This window comes from Lontra canadensis, unplaced genomic scaffold (assembly GCF_010015895.1).
Source record: "Lontra canadensis isolate GAN:19392208 unplaced genomic scaffold, GSC_riverotter_1.0 scaffold2, whole genome shotgun sequence".
Lineage (NCBI taxonomy): Eukaryota > Metazoa > Chordata > Mammalia > Carnivora > Mustelidae > Lontra > Lontra canadensis.
Window position 1 is genome coordinate 22,021,346 of NW_022630996.1, and position 19,409 is coordinate 22,040,754.

Here is a 19,409-nt window from a genome sequence, read left to right on the forward strand (position 1 = left end):
AATTCCCCTCTGGGTGGGGTGGCTGGAAAATCTCACTGCCCCCGTTTCTTTCCTCTCCTTCACCTCGCCGGAGAGGAATCGTTTTGAGTCAGATACCAAACAAGTTGACCTTTCCACACTCTGCTTGAGGTCTCTCAATGTGTCAGGAGACTTTAGACGGGGGAAATGCTGTCGAGTTTGAGGTTGTCGTCGTTTAAATAGTTATTTTTAGCGAAAGAGAAGGTTCTGGCCTAGTGTCTAATCTACCATATTTAAATTGTGTTATGGGGTTTCGTTTTCCCGGTTTGTCTTATTTTCGGCAGTCTTCTTTGAGAGCACTGTCAGAAGATGGAGGGCAGAGAAGGAATGCGTGAGAGAGCTTCTCGGAGAGCTTTCGAAGAGATGAGGCTTGTGTCCTTACCCTTATCTCGAGTCCATATTATGGCTCACATGGAGACTTTGGACAGGGCTACACACTGAAGGCACGTTTTAGAAACTTACTTATTAAATGCCTACGTGTGCCCCGTGCTGGGGGGAATTTATAAAGACCATATCCCTTCCCTTAAGTTCACAAGCCAGCCACAGAGACAAGTCTAAAACAAAAGAATTTGAGATTTCAGTGAAGGAGAGGATAGAATCCAGTGAGGTACTCTTTGGAGCCAAAGAGAGTTCAGAAGCCAGAGAATGTCTGGTGGCTGGCGGTTTAGGAAGGTTAGCTAACCAGTGTTTTTCAGGATAGAAGATCTCTGCAAGAACTGTGAAGGCAAGTCCGGTATGCTTAGCTGTGGTATCCAGAAGCCTTGCTCTCCTTGACACAAAACTTTTCTGAGAGTGGTCACTTGCTCCCTAGAGGACTTCTGAAATGGCAGTAAATTCTCAGTTTAGACATGCTTAGTGGGTGCCATAATCCAAACTTATTCAAATAAAAGATTGGCTTTGCTTGCATTATCCTCAAATAAAGAATTTTATTTGCTGCATATCTTCTATATAAGCCCAGAGCAGTAAAAGCTCACTGAAATTCTTATCCCATCCCATTCATTCCTTTATCCAACAAACATTTGTTGAGTGAACACCATGTACCAGGTCCTAAAGCCACATTGTAATTTTTAGAGAGTCAAGTTGATGATAGGGTGTAGTTACTGATCCAGAAATATTTTGGCTAATGGCTAGTGGCCTCGCTCAAAATCAGAACTTTCATCCAAGCTCACTTTATGCTGTGAGCCTCTCCAGGGGGGGATCATGGAGCACTCTGTGCTGTATCCCCGCCATTGGGCCCAGCGTATGAAATCTTGGTTTTGAACACAATTTATTGAGTGGATTAATGTGACGAGGAACGCCCTGGGCACATAGCTAAGTGGGCTAAACAATGAAACAAGAGAAGTGACTTCCTCTTTGGGGAGACGGGGGAGGGGAGACCATTAATACTTAGTGATTATTCTGTCCATACTTCTAAAGCAAAGGATACTTATTTCCAGGCGTGGGTAGAGTTGAAGAAATACCCTTTTCATTCAATGAACAGACATTTGGGGGCTTTTTTTTTTTTTTTTTTTTCCTGCCAGGCATTGTGAACTCATGCACTGAAACCCTCACAAGTGCCTCCAGCATTCAATCTCCTTCTTTCTCTCTCCACATAAAATTTCAACCCTACCCCACCCCACTGGTACTCATTTTATAGATTAAAAAAATGAATTTGGAAAGGTTAAATACTTTCTCAAGGTCACTCAGCTAAGAAGTAGTAGAATAAAAATTCACTCTTATTTTAGAGGCCTTGTTCTTTCCACCGCCATAGACTGCGGCCTCATCTGATTCATAACTTTTTTTTTTTTTTCCTGATTAAATCCCACATCACTAGGCATCCGGATCTAAATTTCTCTTTTGTGCCCCATGGTTCTTTATATCACAGTTCACAGTATCTCCATCAAAAGAGAGGTTCTGGGGGCGCCGGGTGGCTCAGTGGGTTAAAGCCTCTGCCTTCCACTGCTGGGGTCATGATCCCAGGGTCCTGGCATCGAGCCCTGCTTAGGGAATCTCTGCTCGGCAGGGAGCCTGCTTCCTTGTCTCTGTCTGCCACTCTACTTGTGATCTCTCTCTGTCAAATGAATAAATAAAATCTTAAAAAGAGAGAGAGAGAGAGATTCTGTTCTCTGAAGATAAACCCCACAGTGGGTCTCCATTACTTGGGTCTCACTGAGACAGATGTCAGTCCATACAGACTTCTGCCCTTTGCCCTCTCTTTGCTCTCTGGTTTCTGTGGGGCCAGTAGGAGCCGTGCAGACAGCAATGGGTGAATTGGGTGGTTGAGGTGCCCACCTGTCAGCCAGTTACAATCTTAGGCTATTAATGTCATCACTGAGCCTCAGTTTTCTCACCTTTAAGAGGACAACAAACTCTCTTTCATATCTCAATCTCCTACTAGGTTCCAGTAGGGCTGGAGGGCGGGAGGTGGTGTTTGTGTGGTTCAATGTGTGTGTGTTTGTGTTGTGTGGGTATGTGCTAATGGGGGGAGGTGACTGCATTTGCTGGTGGATTTGCACTCCCAGAAGGAAGAAACCTTAGTCATTGACAAGGCATGTCCACCTGAGTGATGGCCCAGTTTCCAGGATGGCACAAGCTAGAGTTTTTTAGCCCCCAGTTTTTGGCTTCAGTTCAAATTTTGTTTCTGAATTTCAGTGAAAATGAATTCTTTTAATTGCAGAAATCTTTTTAAACAGTTGAACTTTACGTTATAATCTTGTCAGGTCATATGAAATTTTATTTTAAGGATAAAGGAAGTTACAGATATTTTATTTATTCTGGAACAAGAAAGTGAGGGGTCTTTCATAATCTAATTTATATCTCTAATATAAAGTGTTTCATTTCCACTATCATGAGTGAGGTTTATACTATTCAGAGAGAAATATGAGAAACATATGCATAACTGCACATTTCAAATTTTTAATTTTTTAAGTAGCAGGCAGGAGCCTTCTTTCCTATTTATTATTTTCAGTTTCATAATTTGGAGGGAGGACAACATATTAACCAGCCAATAGAATATGACCTGATGGTTTACTGTGCTCTACACCTTTCCAAGCTTCAGGTACCCATATCTATAAAACATTGCAAAGATCATACCATTTATCCTTCTAAATACCAAGTGATACTATGTCATCTCATGATCTGATCCCAGCTACCTAAAATTTGATCAATGCTAAGAAAAGCACCATGGGACTCCAAGTTTGCACAGGTCACCGGAGCATCTACAGCTTCTTGATTCCACAAGGAGATTGTGTATTTGAACCTGTTTTCCTAGCAAGGTAAGGAGTTTTGAGCTGTATTCCGGAAAAGGATATTTAGGAGGAGAAAGCCAGATCTCAAGCACATTCATTCATCCCAAAGAACTCTCTTAAGGGACTGAATCTGTCGTGACAGGAGTCATCTTTGACGAGCTGGGCCCACTGATAAGTCGTTGGCTGGTAATAAATCCTACTGCCCACTCATTGCAGTCGTAGATTATTAGTTGTAGAACCCAGAGGAGCCTGTTCCTTCTGGTAGTTTTCTCTCTGTCCCTGGGAAACTCAGCAAAAAGTCTGCCTGCACAGATATGCCTTGGACTCTGCCTCTGGCAATCCATCAGAGAACGAGACTTCTAAGGGCCCCGTTGTAAGAATTTCTGCTGCAGATCACAGAGACTTATGTACTGGAAACTGATACCAGAAGCACCCCAGCTGGTCTTAACTCCCACGATAGAACAGAAGACCAGAGGTGACTTTTTACATAACTGGGTCCCCCATCCATTCTATTTTAAATTTCACCTGGAGGCTATCAGTGTGTGGAACAGAGCACAGGCTTGTGACTGTGGCTGTCAGGCGGAGGCGGAGAATGGCATTCTGGATGTCCTGTTGTCCTTTGGTGGCCTGAAAAGCCAATAACAGTGACGGACTTGGAGCCGCAGAAGTGACTCCAGGGGCAGAATCAGTAGGAAGAGCAGGAGTTGAAAAAGGATGTTGTCTTCTGTTTAAATCTCCGCAAGAATGAAAGCCAACATTTTTTGTCTACTTGTCCTAAGAATTGAGGCTGAAGAAGAGAAGTGGGCTACCTCTAGTGATATTTGTGTGATTTACGCTGTCTCATTGGAATGAGGGAATAAAACACCATCCCCGATGAATGAGAGAGCGGTCACTATTGCCCGAGGGCACAGGGAAGCAAAACACACAAAACTGAAAGACCTGGAGTATATCGATTCTCTCAACCTCTCTTTTCAAAAAAAATTTTTTTTTTGTATTTTGTAAAACAAAGCAACTCGAGTGAGTTATTATTGATTTTAATAAGGTGTCAGGAAAACTACTTCAAAAATCCGGAATTTATGTTTTTTAGATTACTATTGATAGAGCGATCCCTGGCCTGTCTAGAATGGAAAAAACAAATTGTCTCTTCTTTTCCTTTTTAGTAAAATTGAGCAACCTTGACTTTTAAGGGAGAAAACTTTGGAGGGAAGAGTCTTTTGGAAAGATTTGCCTGTGTCTATCTTATTCTTACTGCTGGGTCAAATGATTAAACTTGATCTGATGTAATAAATATTCCGGCCGGTAAAAGACCAGTTAAAAATCAGCCCGCGCCAAAGTTGCTTTTGCATTCAAGGTTGCTGCTCACGTTCCACCACTGGCTACCGGCCTCCTTGTGGGTGGGTCACGTGTTCGAGCGGCGGTTAAGTCTGGCCAAGCAACTAACAGCGTTTGGGGTTCACTTGGGTCTCTGTCCTCGCACAGGGGTGTATCACATTTAAACCTGACCTTAGGTTTTTCGCTCTCATGACTGAAATCCTTCACGATTTCCTAGTTACTCTCACTTAAGTTTCAAATCCTTTGGTTTGAGTTCTAAACCCTTCACACTCAGGATTTGACCAGAGCAGTCGTTTCTGATTAAATTCACTTGATTTCGGCACATTCAGTCTTCGTAGGCAGCCCAACTTCTTCCTCCCCTTTCCCATACGTGGGGCCTGCATATTCCTACTTCAGTTTTCTGAGAAGCACTGCCTCCATGCCTAGAATGTTCTTCTCTTCCCTTTTTCACTTCCCTAAACCCACCTACCCCTTCTTCAGGAAGCCTTCCACAGTGGACAGTATGGATGCCCCTCTCTGCCTGGTTCCCACATCATCTGAGGAACCTACCAGAAAATTTGTCACATAACTTACTTTTGCTCTCAGATATTTTTATGTGCTTTAATTGTAAGTCACCAGATAGACTGTAAATGTCTTCATATCCACGTGTATGAGTAATTTTGTTGTGGCCTCCCCCCACCCCGCCCCACCCTTGCTCACAAGGCTGAGTGTGTACTGGGCATTCAATAATGGTTGTGTGGTTGCTGTTTTAACAGACAAGGAATTTCTCATAACAGTGGAATCAATAAAGCATTAAGTTGAGAGCTGTCAGCATTGACATAATCTACTAATTCACCACTTTTCAATTGGAGATTTGCCAAGACTTGTACCTAGCACGTTGTGTTCGCCTGTGCCACGTGATTTGCACCAGTTCTGAGGGGACCACCAGATGGTTCCGTCTAGAGCACTCACAGCTTCAGTCTCTGCTAGCGTTAAAATCAGTAAATAAACGGATACTCTTAAATCTTTCTGACACATCTGTAAGTGTGCCGTGTGCTCCTTCCAGGTAAGTTTGTGGAGCTGGGCTAATAACTCAGACTCTTTCTGGAGTTCCCTCCGGAGAATACTCGTATTTGAGTAGGCAAGTGCTCCAAGCTGAGGAGATTTACGAGGGCTCAGAGACATAAACACAAACTGCACACTAGGTGTGAGGGGTGCTACAACCGCAGCCTCTCACTTCTGTTAATGATTACGAAGGGAGGCATCACTACAAAAACAGCCGACTGGAGGCTCTCAAGTTCGCAATCTGATGAAGTCTTCTGGTGCCAGACCAATTTTGGGGGCTGTCACATGGCTTAGGGAAGCAGCTTCCAGAATGGGCTGAAAACCACAATATTGATATACTGGGCCACGTGCCAGAACAGAGCCTGAGTCCAGCCGACGGGGTAAAAGATTCCAGTTGCTACTTTAGCACCAGCGTATTGTCTGCAGTCCCCGGGGCACACTCATGAAAGCAGGACCAGACAAATACAGTGGAGCCACTTTTTAATGCTGTTTTGGGGAGAGAACTAATATTTGCCTTATAGGGTAACTGAGTTATGGCAGGTTTCGGCTGGAAGGAGTTTTCCTTCAGGAACTGATTTGGCCCTCAGCATATCTTAATCTTATAGGAATTGTTGGCAGTCTAGGGTGGGGTTCGGTCCTGGAATCTTACCCTTCGTACTCTGCTCGCCTCCCTGCCCCAGGGGTTCTGATGAATAAAGCATGCATAGAGAGGACTGAACCAGTTTGGGCAAAGGATCGGCTTTATGAAGCGTAAGGCTTCCTACAGAGCAAGATATGCAAAGTGAAGCTTCCTCTTCCTTCCCCCTGAATGGAAGACAGCAAGCTTGACAAAGTGAGGCCGATCCAATAGTGCCACCCAGTCGCAGGCTGAGAAGCTGGACCTGAGACAGGAGGCTTGGATGAGGCCGCAGGAAGTTAGAAGGGAGTTCATGCTGCTTGAAGACGTCCAGCTCTAGGTAGAGGGGAGGGAGGTGGGGCTATCCTGCTTTTGGAGAACCCGCCGGTGATGGGCACCCATGGATGGGCCGCTCTTTCTCCACAGGGGAGGAGTAACCAATGATGTGGGGAATCGAGTACAGATTTCCTCATCATAGAGCCAAGAAATGAGAACACAGAAATGTTAAAGGGGGTCCTTGCTTCCTTGGGCAAAGAGAGCAAGTTCATCGATCTGCCATCTATTGTAAAATGTAGTGTCACAAGCCCTCAAAACAGATGTGCCAGCCAGTTAAGAACCTCCATGGAAGCTCTAGGCAGGAAACACATGACACAAATGCTCTCTCTGGACTGTCTATTCTGAGGCAAAGCAAGTCAGGCAGTGACACAGCAGTGTAGGGAGGGTTCTGCAGAGGGCCCATCAGGGCTCACTGGGACGCTATCCACTTCTGCCCAAGGAAGCCATGGTAAGACAAGATTCGTGTCTCCTTATCAATCACTCTTGACTCTACTCATTAACCCAGAGGAGCAGAGGGACGATTTCACCCCCCAAAAATCAGTATCCCCAAACAATGTCTTCTTCCACTTTTTATACCTTGGAACACATTATTTGTCTTATTTTTCTGCTTGTGGTTTCCCTTGGTAACATTAAAATGAATGCATGTTCTCTCACACATTTTCATCTCAAGGCAAGTGGCCCAGAAGCAGGTTGGGTGTCCTGGAGTAATCAAAATGAGGTTAGAAAGGTGGATGAGGCTGAATCACAAAATAATCCACAGGTGGCTTCAAACTCGTAAGCTAAATTTGAGAAATACATTGTAATATTGATGTATAGAGATATGGGTAAAAGTGCTGAAAAATATTTTATATATTTAATATGCCCAATTATTTGTTGATACATTGCCTACATTTTCAGACCAGACAAAACATGTTATAGCTGCTTGTGATTGCTTATAAAGAAATAGGCTGTAATTTTTCAGGATAACATAATTCATTTAATAACACCTGTCATGGAGGGTTATTTTTGTTAATTGCTTGCTTTAAGGTGCATCTTGACTTGGAATTCAAAAATGAACAAACGAATGGAGTTGAAAGTCATAAATATATTTCACAGTTGGGGAAATCAGAAGAACCACTTAAAAAGATTAAGCTCATGCAGCATTTATCTTTCCGGCTGAGTTCTGTGTAATAGCCCTCGCAAGTCTTGAGATCCTTCTGTGCCCCCTTTCCTAATATTTAAATGTCCAGCTCAGTAATCTAATCAAAGGGGTACAACAGTGAATCAGTGGAAATTTGCAAAACAACTTAAATAAAATGGCCCTCCAACTAAAATTCTCACAAAACCATAGGCTTTTGAAAAATCATATATGTGAATTAAACAATTGTGTAAGTCTTGTAATGAAAAACAGCACTTTCCCACTTGCACACTGGCCATTTACCCCGCCCCAGAAGTAATAACTTTCAGCTGAATTCTTTTGGTATTCTGTACCAATTTGCTAAATATCATACTTACACCGCTACTTCTGAATTTTTAAAATTTTAGGCATCATCTGCCCCTTTCCGCTGTGGAAGTTGAGGATTTGCTTTGTTCACCCCTCTCCCCCTCCCCTCGCACACGGTGTACTCTGTATCCTTTATGCTCCCAGTATGGAAGTCTCGAAACTGTGGTTAGATCAGCTGTCAGTTTTTATTTTGTTCTGACACATCATGTTATTCATGCTAAGCTATGTAATATACTGTGATTCTTCTCCTTTTCCTCATTTGCATTTCCCCCCTGTTTGTCTGGTTGCTGTGAATTTATCACAAGTCCAGCTTCAATCCTTACCAGTTCCTGAATCTCCCTATGGGCACTAGAAGTTCTATTAATATCATCTTTTGACCCAGTGTCCCCCAGTGTCTCCTGACCTATTCCAATCTGGGATGGGGAGCTCCACATCTGTTGCCCATGTCATCTGGGATCTGGTTCACCATCAGACCAGCGGTCACATTTTTCTTGCATCTGTAGAAGAAACACAAAGTCTACTTTGTTGCCATTTCCAGCTTCTGGAGGCTGCCTGCCTTCCTCGGCTCTCCTTGTCATTCTGACCTCTGCTTCTATTGTCATATCTCCTTCGGTGACCGTGACCCTTCTGCTTCCTTCTTAGGAGGGTCCTAGTGATTGTATTGGGACCCCTTGGATAATCCAGGAAAATCTTCCCATCTCAAGATCCTTCACTTAATCATACCTGCAACACTTCTTTCGCTCTGAAAGGTAACAGATCATAGGTTCTGAGGACTAGGACCTTGTGGTAGGTTGAGTGATGGCCCTCCCAAAAGATATGTCCACATCCTAATACCTAGAACCTGTGCATGTGATCTTATTTGGATTTTTCCAAATTATATATCTTTATAAATGTCATTAAATGAAGACTCTTAAATATCACCCTAGATTATCTGAGTGGGCCCTAAACCCAATGACAAGAGTCCTTGTGAGAGACAGAAGAGGAGAAGACAGAGAAGGAGAAGAAGGCCATGTGAAGGTGGAGGCAGAGAGCGGAGCAAGGCCCCAAGGAATGCTGGGAGTTGTCAGAAGCTGGAAAAGGCAGGGAAATGTTCTTCCCTAGAGCCTTTCCAAGTGCAGCCCTGTGACGCCTTCCAGATTTCCGGCCTTCAGAACTGTTAGAGAATATAATTCTGTTGTTGTAAGTTGCCCTGTCTGTGATACTTTGGTATGACCACCCTAGAAAACCAGTACAGATGTGCACATATTGAGGGGGGGGATTTATTCTGTTTCACATAGTATATGAATGATATTTTTTGCAATTTTCTTCCCCCCACTTCTTCCAATCTGCTTTATTCTGTTTACCTGGTCTCTATTTGTCCTTCTAGAAGTTGCCTCAGATGTCTGGCATTCCTTGGTTGTTGCTCATGATTATGCATGAAGTACTTAAAAGCCAGTTAGAAGCTCTGAGTATATGGGTAGGACTTCCTGATTTGAGTTTTACTTTAGGGGAATCTCAAGGGGTCATCTTATTGGTGGATCTTTAATAAAGGTATATTTAAGTCTTATCTCTTAGGCTGCTCATATTCCCCAGAGAAGAATATTCCGGTCTCCTATTTCGACAATACTGGGGAATGTTCTTCAGTCTAGTGGCGGGGGTGGGGGTGAGGGGGGCTTGAGAGGTTGTAGCACTTGCTGTCTAAGTCGAATTTTTGTTTTTATTTTTGTTTTTGTTTTAGTATAGACAGCCTTGTACCGAAAATCCAACGTAGGCCTCACCGAAATAGCTTCTATACCTCAAGAGTTAAGTTTTTTCACTGGAACACTTGAATCAGAATAAAGGACAATTTTTATTATTGGGAAATGTGAGAATCACAATTAGCAAGTGAGTTACAGTGGCTAGTTTTATTCCGAAAACAAGAAAACTCATGATTCCGAAGACTGAGCTAAAAAAAGGATTAGTCCTTTTCAAACAGCAGTTTCAAAAGTAGCACTAATCAGATTAGTCAGTACAAAATCAGACATTTTCCTATTGTGACTACAATTATCCTCTCTCTGATTAAGAGCATTTTTGTATTCCATCAGCAATGTAGTAATTTAATGGCCGTGAAAACAAACACCCAGCTGGATAATTGAAATTTTGGTTTTCAGCTGGAGACGATGACCTTTCGTTGTTTGTTTGTGGCGTGTCCTCTAAGATGTCTGTACTGACTCTGCAGTTAAATTGTAGCCCATGTTAGCTGATGGATAATCATGACACCATCTGACATTCCCCACCATTTCTTAAGGTTTCTGAACCTCCTCTTTTCTACTCTCCTTCCTTGATTCCTCTTGCTCTCATTTCTTCGCTTTCTTTATCTTCTCTTGTCACTTCCCTTTTTTTTTTTTTTCCCCTTGTTTCCTTCTTCTTTTCTTCCTGTAACCTGATGGATAAAACTGGCTGGCTTGCCTTTCCAACTGGCATTCTAGATCAAAAATAAAGCACACAAATAAACAACTGTTTATTAAATCATAAGAATGGGTGGTGTAAGTGTTGAATCCCATTCCCTAAGGAGACATATGCCAGGGGTTGACTTTGAGGACTGCAGGGAAACCAATGCTACAAGGTAGAACACCATCTGCTTAGGTAAGAGTTAGGCTGTTTATGTGCATGAAAGGAACAGAAGCATAGAAGTTTGTATCGTTTGCCTGCAAACCACTAACCTACCTGACCTCTCTGGAGGCCAAAGACCATTGGTGTATCTAGACAACATTTCAAAATCCTGTAAAATTGTTTAAAATGTAGAATTTCACTACAAAATTTTTTAACCTTCCTCATTTTTCAGGGACCATTCACATTTTAGAAGCTTGATGAACGTACGTTCTCATGTAAATGACCTGTAATAGTTTGTGTGGAGGCTCCAGAGGGAAAGGATCAATTACACACTTGATTGAATAACTCCTTCTATTTCTGAAAAATGCACTGCACGGAGCCCTGAGAATGAGCAAGACGGTGAGGATGCCCAACACCCCAGCACCACCACGCTAATCCTGGCAATCCTTGAGACGGCTGGCATAGCGGCCAGGTTGCACTTGTATTCAAATCCTCTGAACGATAAAGGACAGATAGCAGATACTCTGTTTCCATCCAGAGTTAAGCAGATGACTGATTGTTTTGACTTTAAGGATGCTTGACATCCTTGGCAACCCTCAAAGAAGCCTGCTTTTACATGCAGTGCAATAACCTACAATCTTTTGTTGCTCTGGGCAGTAGTGGAACCAGCAAATGGATAGAGAGGGAAAAACAAATGATGTTTATTAGGTCTTTTAATAGAGCTGAATGGGTAAAATGCAAAACCGTGGGTAATGGGAATGACCCATCAGGTCACTGCTCCAGGTGAGTAATTCAGATTCCTCTAGCAATTCCAAGCAAGTACTATATTCCAAGGCCACGGCCTGACTGATTTTCAAGTTCACCCTCTAGAGGTGAGCATGGTGCTAGGTCATAATGACCATTTGGCAACCAACGTCCCTCTGCTTCTCAGGTTCCCCTTTCTCCATGAGGGATCTTTGCAACAGGGTTCCTTCAGAACTGTACAGCATCTTCGTCTTTACTCAGTGCATTGAATTTGCTAGCTGCTTGGAGAAAACTGTGATTAAATTCACTCATACTGCAAATGTCTAATAGCCCCAACTTTCCAAGGATATTAGCATGTTAAAAGACCATGGAGGTTAATGTTAAGTGATTTCACTAATTGAAAGGATTTCAAACAGAAGAATCTAGTAAAATAAAGAATTGTGGACACGGTGGGGAGCCATCTGGTAAGCAAGTAAGGACGCTTTCTTTTTGCTCTTTATTCCAGTCCTAACTTAGTGCTTAAAGAAAGAGTATCTTTCTCATGGCTTACAGATCTCTTTACACGTCCCAGAGTCATATTTAAAATGCATATATTATACCACTTGCAAAATTAAGTTTCTGATGAACATATCTGCTATCTTGTTTTAGGAAAAAAATATGCAAGGAAATCTTTTAGTTAATTCTCTGTTGCCAAAAAAAAAAAAAAAATTATGGAATCAGAGTGTGTAAAGGATGCAAGTACCTATTTGAAACGCACCAGAAACAGATGTCTCCCTACCTACGCTTTTCAGTGAAAATGTGATCCTCTACCCATAGCATTTTCAGTTCTGTAATTAAATTCAGTTGCATTGTTAAGGTACTGTTGACATTCACTTGTATCTCATATACACAAGACTGGGAATACACACATGTTAACTTGAAACAGCTGCTTGCAAAATTACTACAATATGGCCAATACTTCTTTTAACCATTATGTCCTTCCATTTAAACATGATTTGCATCTGTAAGCACTTATTATATATAAAATTATAGGAAGATTTATGACATAAAAATGATGAATTTTGATGCTACATTAATATTGCATTTGACAATAGCACGGTAGAAAAAGAAAGTTAATAGAATGTTTCTACAGATCAGAAGTCATGCCCCATTGGTATGCATGCCTGAAGAGCAGGGCCTGTGTGGACTTCTTGTCACACATTCTAGGATATGGTTAACTACAGCCCTCGGCCATCACTCTGCTTCTCTCTTGTCTCCTCTGTTCTTGGGAATGGCAGAACCTTCGGGATAAGTTATGGGATGCTCCCTGCTTCCTTCAATGGCCCCATTTCTGGATTGCTGCTGTCCGAAATTTCACAACTAAAAAATGTTTTCCTTTGTCCTCTTTTAAAGCTTCCGTTTACCCTTGTGAGGGCTTGAGGTCGAAGGCCTGTTGATTCACCAGCCCTGGGCATGACATGGCGTGACACCCTTTCCAGTTCTTACAGGGGTAGGGCAGCGAGTGTCAGCAAGTGTTGAGATGAGTGATGAAGGGGTACAGTGAAGAGGGGGTCTGAAGCACCTAACATCCGGGTGGACCCCAAGTCTTCGGGCCCTGCTCCTGCTGTCCGCGGCGCCCCCAGCGCCAGACATCCTCCCCAGAATCCGGGCAGACAGCTTTCGAGTGTGGCTCACACCTTCTCCAGCCACCTCTCTGTGCCCCACCTCAGTCCTCGGGGCACAAGGGGAATAAACAAAGAATTGGCACTTGCTAGAGATGGTTTGAGGAAGTGATAACGTGATCTCTAACATAATGCTTTCTCAAAGCCTCTTAGACAAGTTCTATTTTGAGAACAATTTCTATCTCCAGAAGACGCTAGAGTTATGTTAGGGCATTTATTTTTTCTTGTTACAAAAATTCATTGAGTGTCTTTTCTTTGCTAGGCAATATATTTCCAAACTGAGAATGCAAAGATTAAAATACTGAGTGAAAGAAGCCAGCAGCAAAAGAATACATATTGTATAATCCTATTCATATGAAATGTTCAGGATAAGCAAATCTATAGAAACACAAAGTAAATCAGCAGTTGCTTAATGCCTTGGCGGAGGAGGGGAACTGTGGAAAGTGACTGCTTTCTTTCTTTTGGGGGTGACAAAAATGTTCTAGAATTAGATTACGGTGAGGACTGCAAACCTGTGTCAATATACTAAAAAAAAACCACTGAACTGTAGACTTTAAATAAGTGAACTTTATAGCATGTAAATTGTATCTCCAGAGCACAGTTAAAAAGAAATAATAAATAAACACAACCAACCAAACGACAAGTCTTTTCCTCCTGGAATTGAGACTCCAGGGGTTGCAAAGTATGAAACAAAGCCAAGGGCTGGCGCAGGGGTACTTAGAGCACAAAGAAAGGACACTTTGGTATCTGAGGGATCAGAGAAAAATTCCTAGAGGAGATGACATCTGAGCTGAGAAGGGAGACAGAGAAAAGAGATTGGGAGAAATTGAAAGATGAGGAAGACTCAGTATTAGGCCTTGAGGGGCTAAGTCTTGTGGGTGGGATAGAAGGAGGTAATTACAGATAACTATTACGTAATGTGGTCACACAACAACAGAGATGGGCCCAGGGGCTGCAGAAATAACAAAAAGGGGAAACAAATCCAGTCAAGGAGGCAAAGGATGAGTAAAAACTCAGACCTTGTGGTGGGCAGTTCCGGTTTCACCTTATGGACCATCTTGCCAAGTGCCTTCCACCCAGTGGCACCCCCAGTCAGAGCCTAGCGGGTTCGCTTACCGCCATAGCCTTCCTGCTCCTCACCCACGTCGGCATTGACCCATGGGGAAGCCCTGTGACGTCAGAGCCGCCCAGGAAAGCTCCGACGGCAGGGGTGTGCCAAGAGGCAGAGCACAAGGCAGGAAGCCCTGTCCAGAGGAAGTGCCCCAAGAAAGCCCCAGTGACCCATGTGTTTTCAGTAGCGCACAGAGCTGCCCAGTCCTTCTTCCAGCACATTCTCCTTGTAGTTTTCATCGTGGGAGTCTTCATTGACTCCAAAGTTAAAACTTTCCTAGCATCTTCCCATTCTGATGACTTCTGGCAGTTTGGTGGCTTGTCACCTCTCAAGAGAAGCATCTGCCAGACACCTCCTCTAACTCATCTCTCCTGGCTCTGCTTGGCAGAGGCCTCCGACCACATTCCCCACAGGCCCAGACGAGCACCTGCTTAAGGCATCCAGAGAACCTGTTATTCTAAAGGTTTCACATGCTGCTATAAATTTAAAAATAAGAAGAATGTTTTAAAGAAATGAATGCAATGGATGTAGTGTTATTTGGTACTTCTCTATTATTTATTACATTGTGTGTGTGTGTGTGTGTGTGTGTGTGTGTGTGTATACAAACACATATACTTACACCAGAAGTGTGTATGTATTTTATCCATTGTGAGTTTTGTTTAAAATAATCTAGAATTCCCATTTTCCGAGTCCCTTATTGATACCCACTCTTCCCTAGACACAAATGAAGGAAGGTTTGGTTTTGGCTCCACAAGCTTTCATGTCCGCAGAGGCAGCATAACAAGTCAGTGAGGGAAAGGCATTTATTTTCACTGTATTTGATAACAGTTTACTGAAGATGATGCCCAGGGAGGCGTCCATCAGAAGAGAAATTGACTTTCAGAAACTCAGTACTTCAAAGACTTACCATGACCCCAGGGGAAGAGAAAAATACCAGTTAGGCCAATCGCCCACTTGGGACTGCCCATTCTTCTGGGAAACAGGAACCTGAGATTCAATGTCTCTATCAGGCTCATCTCAGAGTCCATAAATAATTCATGGAAAATATCAATTTATTTATAGGACAGGTGGCCAAGAGAGAGTTCCAGATGTTTACCAATAACATGGCCCTGGAACTTCATCCTAGTGAAATGATTCCTGTTCTTGGCAGGAATAACTTGTGCTAAGGGTTGTATCCACACCCTTTTAAAAACATGCCATTGATTTTGCATAACTAATATGAACATTGAAATGGGGAGAGTCCTTAGAGACAAGTATGTACAGAGACCAGGTTTTCCCTGAGGGGTGTGCACATGTGGTAGGAACTGATGAACCCAAATCTGTGCCATTTGATGATTATCCTCATTTTAGTTTACAAAGGAATTGTTTTATGTTCCCCCTGTACGATTCCTAATTCAGACCAAATTTTATCTTCTAAGTAGAAGAGGTAGCTGCAAATGATTTCATGCCCTGCCAATGACATAGGCACAGATTTTTAACAAAAGGCTCATAAAACTCTTTTTATGATACTGTAAAGCCGGAGAGCTCATGCCCATTAAAACATACGCTTCATGTTACATATAATTAAGGCAAGGAGGAAAACATAAAAATGTAAGTCTAAAAATGTATATTGTATTATGCATTAAATACACACAGAAAACACTGCGTGAGTTTCACCTCAAGGACAAGGCTAGAGACAAGCAGAAAACGTCATGGTGGGTGAACGAATCCAGGGCCAAAATGAATCACTACTCAAGTTCTCCAGAGGATATACGGTCCTGAAGGTTAGAGGTCATTTTCTCTTTTTCCTGACTATAAATAAGAAAGCATCAGTAAAGATACACTGCACTGTTCTTTGCTTAATCTAGGTGATGATTTTTGGTCCATTGAATTTTGAAAATTATTATTTTTTTTTTCCTTAGGAATGAGGACTTGTGTCTTAAGGAGAGGTTTGAAGAGATGAGCAAGACCTGTCAAAGGCAGCTGGAGAAGGGGATCATAGCTTTTATCCATTCTAGAACGCACTGGGAGTTGAAGGCCTGTGCCGTAGCCCCTCATTTCCACCTGTTCTGATTGCGATGGGCCCAATGAACTAACCGAAGCCACGTTTGCTTCAGTGTTGGCATTTTATACCAATCCTCTTAGCTCAATGTGTTCACTATGGAGGGATGTCAAGGATTCTGAATCCCAGCTATTAATGTCAGCTGTCCTGGAGACCAAACCACTTCTTATATCAAGGCAGGTATATGATTGATGAGATGTTACAACATATGTCCATTTTACTCGAATGTTCTTAGTTTCTCCTGATATTCAAATTCATTATTTAATTTTAAAAGCATATAAATTATAGACCAAATAAAAAAAATCAGATCGTACAGTGAAAAGAAAATTAAAATGTGGACCTTGATGCCATACACTGAGATTTCAATCTATATTTGGAACAGTTTTAATTATAGGGCAAAAATGGAAATCCAATTGAACAAAATGCATAAATACATAAATCGTATACCATCATCATTACGTCATTTAGCCTGCCACTAAAATCTGCATCAAATTGATGTATTTCACCAGCTAACCATAAAACAAGGAAATTTTTCACTAAATAGTTAAGGATCAATTGAACTCATTTGATATTTATGACACCACATTACTTCTGAATTCTGATGTGTGAATAAATCAATTATAATTACTTTGCTTTTTAAAAATATCAAAACATTTCAATAAGTTTTATAAGAATTACTTTTTCATGTAATAAAAATAATGATATGACCCTATACATAAATTTCCTAAGAAGAATGTCTTGGTTAGATATATTATGTCTCATAACCACCCCTTCAGCACAGATCAAATTCAAAACGTAATCTACCTAAATACGACGACCTTGTAGGCATACAAAGCCCCCCTTTTTGTTGTTTTCTTTAAAAGCATTTGTTTAATTTTGTTCTTTCTCTTAGTTGGGTTTAAGTAATTATCTTCATTTATACTGCAAATATGCTTAAAAATATGCTTAAATATTCTTGATATGTTTAAGAATTAGTGTTTTGATTATGTCTTGGGTGTGTTAAAGCATAGAGATCCAACATTTGATAGAGCCGTAAAACCAATTCTTTATATTTCAACGAGCATAAAGAAAACAAATGGAGCCCCATTTTAGGAGGACTGCATGTTCTATATCAGTTAGAAAAAATGAGTTCTACTGCTCCCTACACCAAGTGACAGAATCATAAAAGAAATATGGAAGTTGATAATAGCAGTTACTGCAGTAATAAAAACATGATAAAAGGTTCTTTGACAGTTTGAAACCTTGGAAGCCTTGCCAAATGCAAAATCGAGTTTGGAGGCCCTGGCACGATCCTGCTGGCTTTAGGAGGTCTTCGGGTCTTTTGACAACTTCTGGTTAATCCCCCTAAGTTAAAGTGATCTATCAAAATGCTTTAGTTTCCAAGAGCAATAAAAATCATTTGAACTTTAAGTACACATTAAGAAAAGAAAAAGGCTACAGTAGTATTTGTGGAGCAAGGACTCCTGGATCCAGTCAAAATGGTAGAATTGGCTGTAGTATCATTTTGCACTTAGATATACGTTTTTGAAGTTATCAGCCCATATGAGCTTATTCAAATTTATGTTGGTTCATTTTATTTTTTAAGACTTTATTTATTTATTTATTCATTTATTTATTGACAGCACAAGTAGGCAGAGCAGCATACAGAGGGAGAGGGAGAAGCAGGCTCCCCATGGAGCAGGGAGCCTGATGAAGTGCCCGATCCCAGGGCCCTGGGATCATGACCTGAGCCAAAGGCAGACGCTTAACCGACTGAGCCACCCAGGTGCCTCTGTTTGTTCATTTTAAATACAGTAATTCTAGCCACTGATGATGATGACATTTTTCATTTTTTGTTTCTTTCTTTTTGTAAGGTGAAAATTCACAGGGAAAAATTTCAGATACTGATGATTCTTTCAGTATTTGTTCAATTTAAGGAGCCCATAAGGTAATATTTAATAAGACCCTATCCCTCACTATCTTTCTTGGCTCTTAACCTTAATCTGTATTAGACTCCACCATATCTCCCCACTGTGCCAAAAAGCATTACAGCTTTGAAATAACTTTTAGTGGGTTATATGTATTTATTTTTTTACCCGTTTCTGCATTTCTTGTTGAAATCCTTGCATGAAATGGCACTGAAAGAAGAAAACAAATGCAAAACAGCATTCTGTTTTGCACATAAACATCACCAGCACTATTTCCATGTCAATAACCAGTGACTTCTTCCAGTGCTATCTAAGTGGAAATTATTGTTTTGTAGAGTTGACCGCTAGGCACAGGGGCATTCAACAGGAGGAAGATCAAATGACCTAAGTGTGAGCCCAACTGGCAGGCATCAGTGAGCCCTCCTTTTTCATATGTCCCTCCAGGATCCTATTCACCTACTTGGATGGCTGGCAGAGAGCTCACTGTGCTCTTAACTGCCCATACATGTGCACACACACAATGTTAACAGTGATGCTTGGAAATGCTTACGCAGTTATTTTTGACTTGTAATATTGTCAATGTTTTCTTTAGTTGAGTTCAGTTTAGATTGGATACTAATCCATTCTTAGCAAAAATAATATACTTCCTTTAACTTTTACATCTAAAAATATGCTTAAATACCTATTCCTATTTTTTCCCAATTTATGAACTTGCTAAGCACATACAAGTACACACACACACACACACACACACACAACCCTATCTCCCCAACATAAAATAAAATGTGTTTTTTCAATTAAGGTGTAACTACACAATTCCTAACATTTCAGTACCTTATTTTTAAAAAGAAAAAAATAGTTCTTCACGGCACTGTGTTCAAAAGTTTTGGTCATTGTACAGCAGGGAGTTCATCTGATCAAAATGCGGAGGACATCAGGATTGAAAAAAACTAGACGGTTATCCTATTAAACCACACTCAGATAGTTGAATCTGTATGATGACATGTCTGCCAAGTAGACCCTGTATGGTGATATACCTCCAGTAAAAAGGAAAGTAAAAGATACTCTCTGAACACAGACTATCACCAGTAAGACATTTATTAATAGTTTTATTACACTTGTTTCTAAAATCTATTATTTCAACAGTGAAGAGGTAAATGCCAGACTAACTTCAGTCAGATGGTTATTATAGTTCGGTTGACAGTAAATTACAAGAAACATCTACACTATAATCCTGTTATAGAGCATGTAATACCTTAAAACACGCTGGAGAGGCTGCATGAATTGGCAACATTTTATATCGTTAAAAAAAATTGAA